This window comes from Nesoenas mayeri (assembly GCF_963082525.1).
Source record: "Nesoenas mayeri genome assembly, chromosome: 29".
NCBI classification, from domain to species: domain Eukaryota; kingdom Metazoa; phylum Chordata; class Aves; order Columbiformes; family Columbidae; genus Nesoenas; species Nesoenas mayeri.
The window spans coordinates 662190-680010 of record NC_137561.1 but is presented as its reverse complement, the minus strand read 5'-3'; the positions used below and the strand labels follow the sequence as shown (position 1 = coordinate 680010).

Below are 17821 nucleotides of genomic sequence, written 5' to 3'. Positions count from 1 at the left end.
GGGGAGCACGCAGGGGTGCCCAGGGCTGTCCTGCAGAGCAGGGTCCCTGCACCCCAGGGCTGTGCCGGGCAGGGAATCTGCCGCCTGCCAGGGTCAGCGCTCAGCCTGCCCGTGGAGATCCAAACAACAAGGAGGGGAGAAGATGTGGGGGGAAGGAGTGATCCCAGGCAGGACAGGGTCCTTGTGCTGTGGAGAGGGTGTTGTGTGGATCAGAGTTGCTGACAACTCACCCCCAGGGACATTCCAAGAGGGACAACAAGGCAGGGATTATCTGAAAGGGAAGCAATTATTGCCTTTTGTCCTCTATTCTTGGCTGGCTGGCTAGGAAAGGGAAGATGGAAATGAGTCTTTCAGTTACGGGGAAGTGCTGAAACTCCAGATATTTATTTTTCTCTGAGAGCGCAATTCAACACACTCTGGCTCACAGAGCAGCAACATCTCCTTTCCAGCCCCTTTAGGGCTGGTATGATGTTCTCAGCAGAATCCGCACACACATAGAGATGTTCCTGGGCAGTGCTGAGCTGCCAGGAGGTTTGTGCAGGGAAGAGCTGAGCACACAGGGGGTGGGACAGACTGACACTGAGAGCAGTGACAGGGAGTTGACATGGGGACAGAGAAACTGCTCCCGGCAGGAACAGCTCCAGGCAGTGGAGACCTGGGCAGGGGGAGAGAGGGACCTTCTGCCAAAAGTGCCATCACAGGGGGAACTTGGGCACCTTCCTGCCATCCCCTGCAGTGTTGATGTCTACCCCTTAGCAGTGCTGCCAGGCTCCTCTCCCACCCACCACAGCTTCTGTCCTCAAGTCTGTGGTGTCTTGAGCTGAGGCACTTCCTTGGCAGCCCAGCTTCCAAGAAGGAGAAGCTCCTGAGGGCCTGTCCGTGTCTCCCTGTTCTCTCTCAGCAGAAGCGCTGGGCCATGTCTCCTTGTCCACTCGGTGACTCCGCTGCCTGTGTTCTTCCCTCAAACTCTCTGCAGCTGGGCTTTCAGCTGAAGATCAGATACTGATGCTGCAAGTCCTGCCATGCAGATGTCTCTGTGGGAGCAAATTCCCTAAGCCCATCATGCCCTCTGGGGCTCCGGGATGTGCAATGTGTGGGGCTGGGGAACGAGCCCATTCTGTCCCAGTCAGAACAGCTTTAGGACACCCCAGTGCTTCCCTGGCATGATATTGTGAATTATGATTACGATATAAGTAGATTATAATTGTGTATAAACACAAGAACTCCCCCCCTTTCCCAGGTCCCGGTGCTGTAGGGCAGGGTTGACACCTTGGGAGCCCACAGGAAGAGGCCCTGATCCTCACAGCACAATCAGAAAGCACAAACCAACGCTCCAGCCAGGGACATGACCACAGCGGCTGCCAAAAAGGAGAGAACAATTTACATTTCTGTATGTGGTGGCACAGGTGGGAGTAGAAGAGGGATGTTGGTTGAGGGGGGGAAGAGATTTTCTGTGAGAACTCTGTCCTGATTTCTCTACGTGCTCTCCTGTTTTCACAGTGCCACATGCCCACAGGCAGCAAACGTCCAACAGCAGCTCCATCACCCAGTTCCTCCTCCTGCCGTTCACAGACACACGAGAGCTGTAGCTCTTGCACTTCTGGCTCTTCCTGGGCATCTACCTGGCTGCCCTCCTGGGCAACGGCCTCATCATCACCACCATAGCCTGGGACCAGCACCTGCACACCCCCATGTACTTCTTCCTGCTCAACCTCACTATCCTGGACCTGGGCTCCATCTCCACCATTGTCCCCAAGTCCATGGCCAATTCCTTCTGGGACACCAGGAACATCTCCTACACAGGATGTGTTGCACAGCTCTTTCTCTTTACCTTCTTGGTAGTAGCAGAATATTGTCTTCTCACCATCATGTCCTACGACCGCTACGTTGCCATCTGCAAACCCCTGCACTACGGGACCCTCCTGGGCAGCAGAGCTTGTGTCCACATGGCAGCAGCTGCCTGGGCCACTGGGTTTCTCACTGCTCTGCTGCACATGGCCAATACATTTTCACTGCCCCTGTGCAAGGGCAATGCCCTGGGCCAGTTCTTCTGTGAAATCCCCCAGATCCTCAAGCTCTCCTGCTCACACTCCTACCTCAGGAAAGCTGGGCTTCTTATAGTCGGCTTTTCTTTCGCTTTTGGCTGTTTTGTGTTCATTGTGGTGTCCTATGTGCAGATCTTGAGGGCTGTGCTGAGGATCCCCTCTGAGCAGGGACGGCACAAAGCCTTTTCCACCTGCCTCCCTCACCTGGCCGTGGTCTCCCTGTTTGTCAGCACAGGCATGTTTGCCTACCTGAAGCTCCCCTCCATCTCCTCCCCATCCCTGGACCTGGTTTTGTCCTTTCTGTACTCAGTGGTGCCTCCAGCAGTGAACCCCCTCATCTACAGCATGAGGAACCAGGAGCTCAAGGATGCCCTGTGGAAACAGATGACTGGATTTCTTCTGAAGCTATAAACTGTCTCTAACTTCTTCTACATAAGAGTTATAGGCCAACTCATTGCAGGTTCATCCTGTGTGCAGTATTTTTTGTTTCTCCTTGTGTTTGTTTATTGTGAGAAAGTTTTAATTTTCTTTGTAATTCACTGCCTGCTTTTCTCACTGAGTGGCTGTGTCAGTGACAAATTCATGCTCTCTGTGTTTGAGTAAAATAAAGGGACTTTCCACAATTTTTTTTCTACTGACATTGTAACTCCAAGGCCTTTCTGGAGCTGCAGGGACAGTTTCTGTGACTGGAGTAGGGGAATCATGTCCAGTATGGCAGCTGTGCCAGGGAGCAGCAGCGCTTGTTCTTCCAGAGCTGTTCTGGTTCCACTCCACACTCTCCTTCTCATCCCTGGTGTTGGTGCAAGGCCTGAGTGCTCTGGCAGCTTGGTCACCGTCCTGCTGTGTGTCAGTGCTGTGGGTGCAGGCAGGGACAGGCAATGGGCACTGCTGTGACAGAGCTGGCCTCACAACAGCCTTTCCAGATACAAAGGTGATCTCCTATGTACAGAACATGATGGTTTATGTCTTCAAGCATATGAGTACAAAAGTGTCTCACAGATGTAACCCCAGTGTACAGCTGATCAGAGTGTGTGTGCAGGGCTGGCACACAGCAGTGTCCTCTCACAGCCAGGCTCCTGCCAGAGACCTGCAGGACCAGCAGAGCAGGGGCTGGACTGTGCCCCTGTGCACTGGACACCCCGTGGAAGGAGCCTCAGGTCAGTCATCATGGACTGGCCCCTCACAACCACCATTTGCAGCCCTGGCCTATTTCCCCATCTCACAGAGGTTGTTCTTCCCTCCACTGAGGGACCCTGAATGAGTAGGTCAGAAATCCATGTTTGCACTGTTCAGATGAGATGTGAGCACACACATCATGTATGTGAGGTGACATGAACCTGAGTGAGGAAAAATTCCATCAGCTATTCCTGGACGTTCCATGAAGGCCTGTGGGACAGACAGTTTCTCGAGGTCACTTCACGTTAGGAGTAACAGCTCATGGGAAACCACCCACTGGGATCTTCTTCCTTGAACTGAGCTCCCTGTGTCCATTCCTCATGATGTGGGACATGTCAGATGAGTGCAGAGCATGTGACACGCCACAGGGCTGAGGTGCCTCCCATCCCTTTGAATGGCAACAGGAGGCCAGAGGGACACTGTGACTCCTGCCTCTGTGTGTAAAAGGGACAGACTCTGTCTCTGAACATCCCTGGGTGCATAAGGAGCCCATGAGGTAGGGTCACTTGTGGATGCTTGATGAAACTCTGACATTTCTGTGTGTGACTCCAGGAACAAACTCCACAGGCCCACTGAGATTCATCTCAGCTGCCTTGGACAGGCTCATTGCAAGTGCTCCTGTCTGCTACATCACCCTTGACCGTGATTCTGGATTGTGTTCTCAAAAGTGCCATAGAAACCAGAATGGTTCTGGGGTCCTTAGAAACCGCAAACCTCAAACCCATCTTGAAGAAGAGCAGGAATAGGAACTGGGAGCATTACAGGCTGGCCACCCTACCTTGCTCCCTGGGAAGGTGTTGGGAGACGTCCTCCTGCAGCCATGTCCAGGAATGTGAAGGACAAGAAAGGGATTGCTGAACCAGAATGGACAGGGGAAAGAAAGACATGTTGTGAACAGGCTGTTTTCAAGGCTCAGACATGGTCTCCTTCTGGCTACCAAGTGCAGATTGGGAAGTGCAAACAGGATATGAGGAGTAAGAAATGTCACTGGAAGGGCAGTGCTGTGGTGCAAGAGGTGACCCAGAGGGAGCTGGATCAGCCCATGGTTTGTGTTCCAAAGAGCAGCCGGTGAGGGTGCAGACACAGCAGTGAAGGTGCAGAGATGCTGGGGTGAGAGCAGGTGGGAAGCGAGATGGGTGTCTGCAGCCTGCAGGGAAAGAGGGGCAGGGGCAGCACCGTGTGGAACAGCCTGTGGTGGAGATGGCAAAGGGCGCTGTAAGGCTGGAAGGGACCCACAGAACCCAGGTCTGTGTCCCCTTGGCCAGGGCAGTTGTCTCTGCCACTGACCCCAGGAGCAGACATGTTGTCCTCATGGCACTGGGGCCTCGCTGCCTCCTTGCAGCCCCATGGGGAAGCTGGAGGTTGTTGTCCCAGTGTTGTCCTTCCCTGGGCCTTGCACACCCACATCCCACGGTCCCAGGAAGAGCCCTGAGCCGTGTGTGAGGGACAGGATCCCCCTTCCCATTGCCTGGAGCTCATGGCTTCTCCTTTCCGCTGCAGAAAGCAAACCAAGGGGTTTCTGAGCATCAGAGCTGAAGAAAAGACTCAAAGGAGACCTCATGGTGGCTACAGCTTCCTCACAAGGGGAGAAGTAAAGGAAGGTACTGATCTGTTCTCTGTGGTGACCGATAACAATACCCAAGGGAATGGAAGAAGGGTGTCCCAAGGGAGGTTTAGGTTGGACATAATGAAAACGTCCTTCCCCCAGAGGTGCTGGACACTGAACAGGCTCCCCAGGGAGGTGTCACGGCCCCAACCTGACAGTGTTCAAGAAGAGACTGGACAACGTCCTAAGACACACAGGGTGACCTGTGCGGTGTCCTGTGCAGGGACAGGAGTTGGACTCCATGATCCTTGTGAGTCCTTCCAACTCAGAACATTCTATGATTCTATGAAACACTAGGTCATAAGTCCCTGTTTTCATTGTCCAGATGAGTTGTAAACACACACATCATGTGCATGTCCAGTGTGTGCATGTGGTGAGATGAACCCAAGGGAGCACAAATGCCATCAGCTGTTCCTTGGGGTGCCATAAAGGTCAGTGGGACAGAGATGGTGTTCAGGGGTCTCTTCCAACCTGTGTTATTGTAGGATTCCATGAATCTTTTCCTTGGAGAGCTCTTTCATGTCAGAATAGACAGAGGAAGGAGAACAAAAGCAGAGGCAGAAGCACAGATGTAAAATGCCCCAGAGTAAATACAGCAGCTCCTCTGAGGAACGTTTCTCCACTCAAACCCTTGATAGGGAATGTATTTGATAAACATGATGAAAGCAGCTCAGTTTGATCTGCTCACACACTGGACCACAAGGAGGGTGATGGTGGGTACGATGTCATGTGGTCACTTGTGTCTCAGGAACTCATAGTCCAGTAGGAACCAATGGCTGTGGAGGGCACTATGAGGTCACTTCTGCCTCTGCAGGGGATTGGCCAACAGCAGGAACATGGCTGGGAAAGGACTGTGAGGTCACACACACAGACGAGCAATGGGGCCCAATCAGCATGGCTTGATGAAAGGCAGGTCCTACTTGACCAGTCTGATCTCCTTCTGTGACAAGGTGACCGCTGAGCAGATGAGGGAAAGTCTGTCGTGGGCAGTGAATCCGCCACACGGGCTGTGGGTGTTGTGTCCTTAGACTGCAGTGAAGCCTTTGACACCGTGTCCCACAGCATCTCCTGGAGAAGCGGCAGCTCGTGGCCTGGATGGTGTATGTGCGATGGGTAAAGAACTGACTGGAAGGCATTTTAGAGCCATTTGTCCCCTTCCTGTTCACATGGGCATCCCATCAATGCATCACTGCTCTGCCCCAGTGTAGACAGGCACAAGGCCTTCTCCACCTGGACCTCTTACCAATGTCATTGGTTTCTACCGCACCCTCATCCTGGACTGTGGGATGCCCAGAAAAGCCCTCACAAGACAGTTTGAAAAAGTATTTTTTCTACACCATCCCCACATCCTTGTTCAATCCCCTCATGTACAGCTCAAGGACCAGAAAGGTTGGGTACAAGTAGGGTATTGAGAAAAATGGTCAGGAAAGCTTTGAGGTGCACAGAGAGCCCATCACCATGTTGGCAAGCTGCTCTCTCTGAACAGGCCCAGAGGACCTGGACAGCATTTGCTGTGTCCCAGAAACTCGCCTGGAAGGTTGGGATATGGAGAAGAGGTTTGGTCTGGGAAGGGACAGACAGGGGCTGGTGGAACTGGCTGGTGTGACCGTGAGACGTCTCCCAAACACCTCAGAAAAGTCCTGGCTCTCAGGGAGGCTGCATGGTCCTCTGAGAAAGAAAATAGCAAACATGACTTATCATGGAAGCATAGAACAAGTGTTGTTGGAAGAGACCCTTAAGGGGATCATCGAGTCCAACCATAACCTAAATCTGGCACTAAACGATGTCCCTAAGAGCCCCATCTATCTGTGTTTTAAACACCTTCAGTGATGGGGACTCCACAACCTCACTGGGCGGTCTGCTCCATTGCTTCAAAACCCTTTCCATGAAGAATTTCTGTCTAATGTCCAATCTAAACCTCCCCGTGTGCAACTTGAGGCCATTTCCTCTTGTCCTATCATTTGCTACTTGGGAGAAGAGACGAACACCCTCCATGACAAAACCTCCTTTCAGGCAGCTGTACACAGCAACAAGGTATCCCCTCAGCCTCCTGTTCTCCAGGCTGAACAGCCCCAGCTCCCTCAACCGCTCCTCGTCAGACTGGTGCTCCAGACCCTTCACCAGCCTTGTCACCCTCCTCTGAACTCTCTCCAACACCTCAATGTCTTCCTTGCCATGAGGGGCCTCAAACTGACCCCAGGATTCAAGGTGCAGCCTCACCAGTGCCCACTACAAAGGGGTGATCACTTCTCTAGTCCTGCTAAAGCTCTGATTGAATCAAGGCTTGAACACCTTGGTGTGACCCAGTTGGTGATGGGTTGGACTGCAGACTCCTGAGGTCCCTTCAACCTCAGTTCTCTCATGATCCCATTGTGATGTTGGGCTCTGTTTCAGACTGGAGCAGAGCAGGCGATGATGGGGCAGGACCCACCTGTGCTGTAGGTGACCATCTAAACCAACATCCCAGCCAGGGAACCAGCCAACACCTCAGTGTGACTCGCTCTGGGCAACGTGTGACGAGTCCTGGGCAGGGCAGGTTCAGAGGGCATGGGGCGCTGTGCAAGACACAACATGATCTTGGCTTCATGCCTGCAGGCCCATCAGATGTCAGTTGATGTCAATGACAATTAAAATAAGAGGAACTGAACACAGAGATCCAAAGCAGAGGAAGGTGACAACATACTTTTTGTTTGTTTGTTTGGTGTGGTGTCTTTTCTTTGAAAAGGAAAGAGTTTTCCAGAACTTGGGATGGATTTAGCGCTCAAATGTCTTCAGCTCCAGGGACACAAACACTTGGTGCCAGTGTAGATGCCCCGGGAACCCCTGCCCAGGCTCCACCTGCACTGCAAGGTGCTCTGGTCTCCCCAGGTCCTGTGTGATAGATGCCAATCCCAGCCCAGCACCTCAGGTACACTGGGCCCTAAAATGGCCCTGACTGTTTATGGTGAGACAGCTGATGAAAGATGTTCTAAGGGTAAGAGAACAAATATCAGTCTTCCTTTGTACTTCTATTACCAACACTCTCTGATTTCATCTCCCTCGTCATTCAGGAGTTCCCACCTCTCCTGATTCAATGTCCCTGTCCAAGGACAACTTTCCAGCCCTGTCTGGACGTTTGCCCTTCCCAGTGCTCTCAGGTTTCTCCTCCACTTGCTCTTTGGTCATTCAGTGGCCTCTCAACTGTCTGGTTTCTGCTTTGAGCTTCAGGGAGTTACAAACCTGCCCCGTTCTTCAGAGCTCTAATTGACATGGCAGTCAACACGTTCATTGTGTTTATTTCTATCCTCTCCTGTCTCTCTGTCTAAAGCAGTTCTTGTGTGGGTGTCCCTTGTGGATGCTGGACCTCATCAGATCCACTTACACACACAGCTGAGGAAAGTATTTTGCTGTTGATTGAACTGTGCAGTGTTTGCACAGGAGAGCAGGTGGAGCTGGTGCACAGGAGCTGCAGCATCTCCTGCAGAGCTCAGTGGAGAAGTCTGATGCAGGAAAAGTGATGCAATCTCTGGTGGCCAATGAGGGACCCGTCAGACTGGGGGTGGGGGTGAGGAGCCAGGTTGTCCATACAGTGTCCAGCCTCAAGGACTGTTCTCCTGCCTGTCCAGATGTCTTCAGGAGACCCTCGGGATCAGTGTCCAGTGTAGAATGCTGCTGTCACTTCTTCCATACACTGGAAAATGATTGAAAATACCCTGGAAAGAAAAAACCCTCCTTCATGAAAACTTCTTTGAAATCTTCATCAGCAAGTGTCCCATTGAAACCTCTCCAGTTAGTTCTACAAGTCTGGAAGATTTGAAGAAAATTAGGGAAAGAAACATCGCTCCTTAGGGCTTTCTGTGTTTTAATGAGCTCCATGGTGTGTTTGGTGCTGAGTCCATGAACCTCAGATACCAAGCACAGACTGAAGAATCTGCTCAAGAAGTGCAAGTCAGAACAAACTCCAAAGTACCTTGAAGCATTAATGGGCCCCACTGAGGGCTGTTACTGACAAAGCCTCCCAGGGACTCGTTAGAGCAGATAATTGGAGGCAGTGATTACATCAGGCACAGGCAAAGTGCAGCAGCTCTGATGCTGAGAAAGCCCTTGGTTTGTCTGATGAAGGACAATGGCCAAGCCTTGAGCCCCTGCCCCTGGAAGGGAGATCCTGTCCCTCACGTGTGGCTCAGGGCTCTTCCTGGGGCTGTGGGGAGTGCGATGCCCAGTGCAGGACAATGGTGTGACACTCCCTGGGGGTGCAAGGAGGCAATGGGGTGCCATGGCCATGACAACCATGTGTCTCCTCTTAGGCCTCGCTGGCAGGGACATCAGCCATAGCCAAGGGGACAAAGACCTTGGCTCTTGCAGGGACATCCAGCCTTGCCAGTGCCCTTGGCCATGTCCACCATGGTCCATCCTGCACTGTCCCAGGCCTGTGGCTGTTTCCCCACAGGCTGCAGACACCCCATGCGCTTCCCCACCTTGTTCTCAGCCCAGTGTGTCCCCACCTGTGCTGCTGTCTCTCCATCCTCACCAGCTGTTCCTTGAAACACAAAGCCATAGCTGATCCAGAGTCCCTCTGAATGACCACAGCACTGTGCTTAGAATGACATTTCTTTATCCTGAGCTCCACTCTGGACCTCCAGAGCTGCAGTTTCTGATGATTTTCCTTTCTCTTGCTGTTTCCCACTACCAAAAAAGAAAAAGTGCTATCGTCTTGGAAAGTGATTCTCAAGAGTTCTTGAGCCACTACTATCCTTCCCTGTCAATGTTCTACCCCAGCCAGCAACTAAGACCACAACAGCTGCTCACGTACTCCCCCAACCTATTAAGTGTGATATGGAAGATAACTGAAGGGAATGGAGAAACCCGTGGGTTCAGACATAGCATTTTAATAAGACAATAAATATAGTATAATATACTACTACTGCTATGTATATAATTAAATGAAATGACATTTAAAAATTAAAATGAAATATAAAAAATCAAACTAAATTAAATTAAGAAAATATACTCAGTGCAATCTGTCATGTAACTCCAGTCACACGGAACAGCCTGTCCCGCAGAAAGGAGCACCTTGGTCCCAAACAACCAATCCCAGCAAGACAGAGCAAAAAGGCTCAAGGGCCAGCTGCAAAATGGCAGAACAGCAAAAAACTCACCCAAAACTCCCAGCAGAACGGAACTTCCAAACTAAACTAACCAAAGTACCTGGCAAATCTGACCTAACGGAAGTAACCAGACAGAAATGTCAGCTCCAGCTTATACTGAGCATGACACTAATTGTAGATGTGGGAATATAAGGGAAGATTGGCAAGAAGGAGATTTGTAAATACGCTTAAGTGACTGTACCCAGAGTTTAGAAAACACAAATCACACTAATTTAGGTTTAGCCTTGTGTGCTTCACAAGTTGAACCTCTGTCTTTATAGAACATAGACTTGTGAAATCTTAAAGGCACCTCCTCAAACATCCTTGAAATTGCTGCTCCACTCAATGACAGGAAGATGTGCCAGGGGAGGGTCAGGTTGGACATGAGGAAAAGGTTCTTCCCCCAGAGGTGCTGGACACTGAACAGGCTCCCCAGGGAGGTGTCACGGCCCCAACCTGACAGTGTTCAACAAGAGACTGGACAACGTCCTCAGACACACGGGGTGACCTGTGGGGTGTCCTGTGCAGGGACAGCAGTTGGACTCCATGGTTCTGTGGGTCCTTCCAACTCAGGACATTCTATGATTCTATGAAACACTCGGTCAAAAGTCCTTGTTTTCATTGTACAGATGAGATGTAAACACATGGCTCAGGGCTCTTCCTGGGACCGTGGGATGTGGGTGTGCAAGGCCCAGGGAAGGACAACACTGGGACAACAACTTCCAGCTTCCCCATGGGGCTGCAAGGAGGCAGCGAGGCCCCAGTGCCATGAGGACAACATGTCTGCTCCTGGGGTCAGTGGCAGAGACAACTGCCCTGGCCAAGGGGACACAGACCTGGGTTCTGTGGGTCCCTTCCAGCCTTACAGCGCCCTTTGCCATCTCCACCACAGGCTGTTCTACACGGTGCTGCCCCTGCCCCTCTTTCCCTGCAGGCTGCAGACACCCATCTCGCTTCCCACCTGCTCTCACCCAGCATTTCTGCACCTTCACTGCTGTGTCTGCACCCTCACTGGCTGCTCTTTGGCACACAAACCATGGGCTGATCCAGCTCCCTCTGGGTCACCTCTTGTACCACAGCACTGCCTTTCCGTGACATTTACTCCTGATAACCAGTCTCTACTTCCCAATCTGCCCTTGGTGGCTTTGGGTTTTTTTCTCGAAGCTTTACCACCTCAGAAACTGCCCATCAAGCAGAGATCCAACCTGTTATTCTTCTAGTCTTCTTGCACTTGACCAGAGAGAAGTAACCTCACCATGATCTCCTAAATCCCACAAGTGCTGCTGGCCTTTCAACTTCTCTGATACACACGACCATGTCCCTGCTGCTGTCCCGTCATGTTCTCAGGTGAGATGGATGTGACAACCTCTCTTCAAGATCTCTTCCTGGGTAGGATCTGTCAGACTTAGGCTGAGGTTCTTTCCCAGCCATGTCCCTGCTGCTGGGCTGTCACCTCCAGAGACACAACTGGCCTCACTGTCCCCTTCAGAGCCACATGATTCTGACTGGATTATGAGTGTCTGAGACCCAACTGACCTCATAACACCGAACCCATCCATCCCCCTCCTTAGCACCCAGGACCTCACCAAGACTGAACGGTGCTCTACATAGTCCTACACCTGCCCCCCTTTCCCTACAGGCTGTAGACACCCATCTCACTTCCTTGCCTTGCTTGAAGAGAGCCCTTGTCTCACTCATCTTGTCTCCCTGTCCTGCTCAAGGCTGGGTGAACACTGTCCTGTTTAAGGCCTTGACCCATCTTTGCATCACCCCCAAAAGAGTTAAAATCGCATTCTACAGGAGGACGTGTCCGATCTCTTCCCAGAGACAGAGAAAGGCTGACCAGGCTCCCAATGCCTTTGCTTGCCTTCCTTGAACATAGTTTTAATTTCTGCCTTTTCCAAGGACCCCAGGACCTCCCTAATTACCCTGGTTCTTATGAGAGTACAATCCAGAATCCCAGGCAAGGGTGACAGAGCAAACTAGAGCCCTGGCAATGATCCTGTGTAAGGCAGCTGAGATCAGTCTCACTGGTGCAGTGGGGTTTGTTCCTGGAGTCACACACACAAATGTCAGGTTCTGTCAGGCATCCATGTCTGAGCTGGCCTCGTGGACTCCTTCTGTACCCAGGGATGCTCAGAGACAGAGTCTGTCCCTTTTACGCATAGAGGCCGTAGTCTCAGTTTCTCTCTGGCCTCCTGTTGCCACTCCCAAAGGACGGGAGACACCTCAGCCCTGCACTGTGTCACCTGCTCTGCATTCACCTGATATGTCCCACGTCACGAGGAATGGACACGGGGATCACAGTTGGAGGATGCGCAACCCAGTGCTGCATTCAGGTGGTTTCCCATAGGATGTTTCTCCCAACATGAAGTGACCTCGAGACGTTGTCTGTCCCACAGAACTCTCTTCATGGAACTCTCAGGAATAGCTGATGCTGTTTATGCTCACTTGGGTTCATCTCACCTCACATACAGGGTGTGCGTGCTCACATCTCATCTGAACAATGCAAACATGAAATTCTGACCTGCTCATTCAGTGTACCTCCATGGATGGAAGAGCAATGTCTGTGAGCTGGGGACAGAAGCCAGTGCTGGAAATGGTGGTTGTGAGGCCTAGTCCATGACGATGGCCTGGGGCAGCTTCTGTGGTGTGTCCAGTGCACAGGGGCACAGCTCAGCCCTTGCTCTGCTGGTCCTGCAGGTCTCTGACAGGAGCCTGGCTGTGAGAGGACACTGCTGTGTGCCAGCCCTGCACACACACACTGTGCAGATGTACAATGGTGTTTCATCTGTGGGTGACTTTTGTAGGAATATGCTTGAGATAAACTTTGTAAGAAGATCTAAACATTCAGTCCCTGCCCTGAGGAGATCATCTTTCTGCCTGGAAAGGCTGTTGTGAGGCCAGCTCTGTCACAGCAGTGCCCATTGCCTGTCCCTGCCTGCGCCCACAGCACTGACACACAGCAGGACGGTGACCAAGTGCCAGAGCACTCAGGCCTTGCACCAACACCAGGGATAGGAAGGAGAGTGTGAAGTGGAACCAGAACAGCTCTGGAAGATCAAGCGCTGCTGTTCCCTGGCAGGGCTGCCATGCGAGAGCTCCTTTCCCTCTCACCCATGCACACACGATCTATCCCTGCAGCTCCAGAAAGATCCCGGAGAAACAATGCCGGTGAAAAAAAATGGTGAAGGACCCTTTATTTTGCTTAAACACAGAGAACACAATTCCACACTGATACAGCCACTCGGTGTGAAAAGAAAAGCAGGCAGTGAATTACAAAGGGAATTAAAATATTATCTTAATAAAAAAAAAAAAAAACACAAATAGCCACAAAAAATACTGCACACAGGATGAAACTCTAATGAGATATACTCTTATGTAGAAGAAGATAGAGACAGTTTATAGCTTCAGAAGAAATCAAGTCATCAGTTTCCAGAGGCAATCCTTGATCTCCTGGTTCCTCATGCTGTAGATGAGGGGGTTCACTGCTGGAGGCACCGAAGAGTACAGAACAGACACCACCAGGTCCAGGGATGGGGAGGAGATGGAGGGGGGCTTCAGGTTGGCAAACATGCCTGTGCTGACAAACAGGGAGACCACGACCAGGTGAGAGAGGCAGGTGGACAAGGCTTTGTGCCGTCCCTGCTCAGAGGGGATCCTCCGCACGGCCCTCAAGATCTGCACGTAGGACACCACAATGAACACAAAACACCCAAATGCTAAACAGGCACTGACCACAATAAGCCCAAGTTCCCTGAGGTAGGAGTGTGAGCAGGAGAGCTTGAGGATCTGGGGCATTTCACAGAAGAACTGGCCCAGGGCATTGCCCTTGCACAGGGGCAGTGAAAATGTATTGGCCGTGAGCAGCAGAGCATTGAGAAACCCAGTGGCCCAGGTAGCTGCTGCCATGTGGACACAAGCTCTGCTGCCCAGGAGGGTCCCGTAGTGCAGGGGTTTGCAGATGGCAATGTAGCGGTCGTATGACATGACAGTGAGGAGACAATACTCTGCTGTGATCAAGAAGAGAAACAAAAAGAGCTGTGTCACACATCCCAAGTATGAGATGGCCCTGGAATCCCAGAGGGAATTGGCCATGGACTTGGGGACAGTGGTGGAGATGCAGCCCATGCCAAGGAAGGCGAGGTTGAGCAGGAAGAAGTACATGGGGGTGTGCAGGTGCTGGTCCCAGGCTATGGTGGTGATGATGAGGCCGTTGCCCAGGAGGGCAGCCAGGTAGATGCCCAGGAAGAGCCAGAAGTGCAAGAGCTGCAGCTCCCGTGTGTCTGTGAAGGGCAGGAGGAGGAACTGGGTGATGGAGCTGCTGTTGGACATTTGCTGCTGTGGGCATGAGAACCTGTGCAAGGAGGAAAAGGTTTAGACTGAGAATTTTCTGGGAAAAAACAAAGCCATTTCCCACAGACCCTCACACCCCGTCACACAAAGAGACACTTTTCTTTTTCCAGGAGAACGTCCTGGCTGAGCCCTCGTCGGTGCTTGATGAGTGTGCAATGAAGAGCAGCGTCTCTGCCCAGGGGCTCCTGAGGACTCTCCCTGACCCTGTGTGATCGGGTGGGCAGGGGCCAGTCCTGGGGTTCAGCTTTGTCAACTGGAACCGCTCCTGGTGCAGAAGGGACTGTCAGCATCTGCACCCCCAAGCCTGAGAAAATGAGTTTGAGAGGTTTCGCGTTTCTACAGCTCCTTCTCCCCTCCTACCCTGGGGAGTGTTGTTGGGTGTCAGAAACCCTCAGCATTTCTGCTGCACTCAGGGAGAACAGAGCGAGTCCTGTGAGACCAGAGGGTGCCTGTGGGTCAGTGCAGAGTGAGGGCAGCTGCTCTGTCCCTCTGTCCTGCTCCAGCTGCCCTGGGCTGGCACCTTTCTGAGATAGGGGCTGATCACACTCCCACGTTACCCTGAAGAGCCACCAGGCACTGCTGAGAGCAGAGGGACCCACCTGAGACCATGACAGGTCTCACTCTTTCCTAAGGTGTCAGCACCCAACGTTTAGGCCAGGACAAACTCAGCTCATTCCCCAGCCCCATCGACTGCATTGCCCACAGCCCACAGGTCAGAGCAAAGCTGGGACACGTGTGCCCATGGACACACCTGCAGGAAAGGACCCACAAGATCAGCCTGTGACTCTGCAGCTGAAACTGCCATCCCCAGAGAGCCTGACAGCAAGAACAAGATCCCAAGAGCAGTGACCCAGAGCAGGGGAGCAAGAAGGAAAATGCGGTGAGGGTGGGGGTGAGAGAGGCCAGGGCAGAGGCAGCCGGGCACTCAGACAGCGTCCCCCTTCCCCAGCTGTGCAGCCACCTCCCAGACACCAACAGTGCCGGGCAGCTGCTCTCAGCCCCTGTGCTCTGCCGAGGAACTGGAGCTCTGGCTGCACAGGAGCTGCTTCATGCCTTGGAGCCCCCGGCCCTGAGGGCAGAGGCTTTGCTGGGTGGGAGAGGAGGCCAGGGGGCTGCTCACAGGAGGGATCTGACCTGCAGGGGGTCACAGGGACTTTTCTCTCTTCTCCCTCCCATAACAATTCCGAGTTTGGTTTCCTGTCATTACTTATCAGTTCCCTGCTGCCTGGAGATTCTCCTCTGGGAGGTGTTTCCCTGTCCATGTCTGTTCCCTGTCAGTGCTCACAGACCATCCCACCCTCTGTGCCCTCCCCCTGGCCCTACAGATCCTGCCTGTTCACAGGGCACTGCCTGGGGGCATCTTCCTGTCTGCAGGCTGGAAAACAGGACAGGTCAGACTAAAGCTGATGGGTCCAGCAAAGGGGACCCTGCTGTGCACAAGCAGAGGGGTGGGGAAGGAATGTCATGAGCCTTCTGGCAGATGTGCTGATCACTCAGGGTTGCAGTTCAGGAGTCTCAGTGACTTGTTTCAGCATGAGGGCTCATTTTCATTTTATCCTTTCCTGCACCCCCCACCCCTTGGAAGAGGAAACTAAAAAGACAGACTCAGCAAAGCTCCTTATCTATCTGCTAATCCTTGCATTGATCTTCTTTTTGAGGCATCCCCTTGGAAAAATCCTGGGTGTGATCTGGATGTGTGGATGTGTGAGAAGCCCTGACCCACACAGCACCCTCTCCACAGCAGAAGGACCTTTCCTGCCCAATAGTGTTTGCTCCTTCCACCACAGCTTCTCCCCTCAGTGTTGCTGGGCTGTCCCGGGCAGGCTGAGCGCTGACCCTGGCAGGCGGCAGAGTCCCTGGCCGGCACAGCCCTGGGGTGCAGGGACCCTGCTCTGCAGGACAGCCCTGGGCACCCCTGCCTGCACATTGACATTTACACCCCACAGCCACCCTGGGGAGAACGCAGCATTCACGTCTTGTCACTGACAGTGCAGAAGGCAATCCCTGCTCTGCAGCACATCCTCCCCTCTGATCAAAGAACCTCTGAGAGCTGTACTTACATCTCTTGCATGCTCTGCAATGTGACAGCTTTCTGAGATCCTACCATGATTTGCAGATGCAATGCCCTGCAGCCACAGGCTTCACATCTGAGAGGATTTCATTTCCAGTGACCTCTCAGCATCCTCCCAGCCCAGACTGCGTTTCCCTCTCTGTGCCTGGCTCCTGTGGCCTCGGTGCTGCAGACAGAGCCCTCAGCCCTGCTGCGTGTGCAGAGGAGCTGCTCCTGGGCAGAGCTGTCTCTCTGCAGCGCTGCCGCTGCCATGAGAGACGGATGGAATGAACTGCCAGGCAGGGTGGCAGGAGTTAGTTCATCTGGTCTACAAGGACAGCAGCAACAGTCCAGATCAAAGCCCAGTCTAAACGTGTAAAGAGGTTTATGCAGGGTGCATTGTGTCTGTCCATCCTCTTTGCTTTCTGTGAGGAAACGACAGGGTTGCTGGATGTAGGGACAATAGTTATGGTATTTTACTTGCAAGTCAGCAAGGCATCCATCATCATCCCCTGCAATATTCATGTGTCCAAGGCAGGATATTATGGTCTGCTTTGATGTTCAAGTAAATGACTATAAAGCAAGCTGGATGGTTGGGCTTAGAAGGACAGTAGGTAAAAGGAGAAACTTTCCAGTCCTGAGGACAGTCCAGCACTGGAAGCTGTTTCCCAGGAGTGCGCACTCACTCTGTCCCAGAAAATGACCAAGATGTGTTTGGATAAAGCCCTGAGCAATCTGGTCTGACCCTGCTGTGAGCAGGAGGTTGGTCAAGACACCTCCTGAGCTCCCTTGGAGCCTGAATAACGCTGTCCTTCCTTCTTCTTCATGTTGTCCATTTAGGGACAGCTCTCAGGTTCTCCCTGAGCACAGGAATAATTCAGAGAAGGTCTAGGGCTGCATTACAAGTGCCTCCAAACAGCCCTGACCACAACTTTTGCATCCTTTTTCTTTTGCCCTGAGCCAAGATCTTCTTTTTTCTTGTCCTAATGCCTTTCCAGAAAGAACTGCTCATCTTGGTAACCCTTTCAGAGCAGGTTGTTCAAGAGGTGTCAGCATCCATGTACAGAGTCTGCACAACAGCCAGACATCAAATCCATCATTATAGAAATGGAGACGAGGCTCTTGACAAGCAATTTGAACCGAGCAATTGGCACAACTTGTCTGCTGAGATTCCAGGGAACACTTGAACTTAAGGAAAGCGAGAATTTTTAGTCCTCTCTGAGCATCCTGGTTCATCTCCTGACCCATGTGGTGCTTCAGGCTGTGAAGAGAATCAAAACCAACTTCTTGACTGGGGTAGTTCCATTTTACATGGTGCCAAACAGGGCAGACAAATGGGGCTTATAACTCCAATCTCTGCTGCACAGTTGGGACTTCAGAGATTAGAAATATAGGGAATGATGTTGTGTCAGTGCACACCACATAAAGATTCTGACTTCCTTTGTGCCTTTTCAATAAGCTG

At 52.2% G+C, this 17821-nt stretch overlaps 1 pseudogene across 1 annotated transcript; it reads left to right on the top strand.

The window, feature by feature from the left end:
- The first annotated feature begins 1345 nt into the window (after window positions 1-1345).
- Window positions 1346-2456, top strand: LOC308050677 (olfactory receptor 14J1-like; annotated as a pseudogene). Its single transcript has 2 exons — window positions 1346-1406; window positions 1501-2456. The product of its transcript is annotated as an olfactory receptor 14J1-like (transcript).
- Window positions 2457-17821: the final 15365 nt, after the last annotated feature.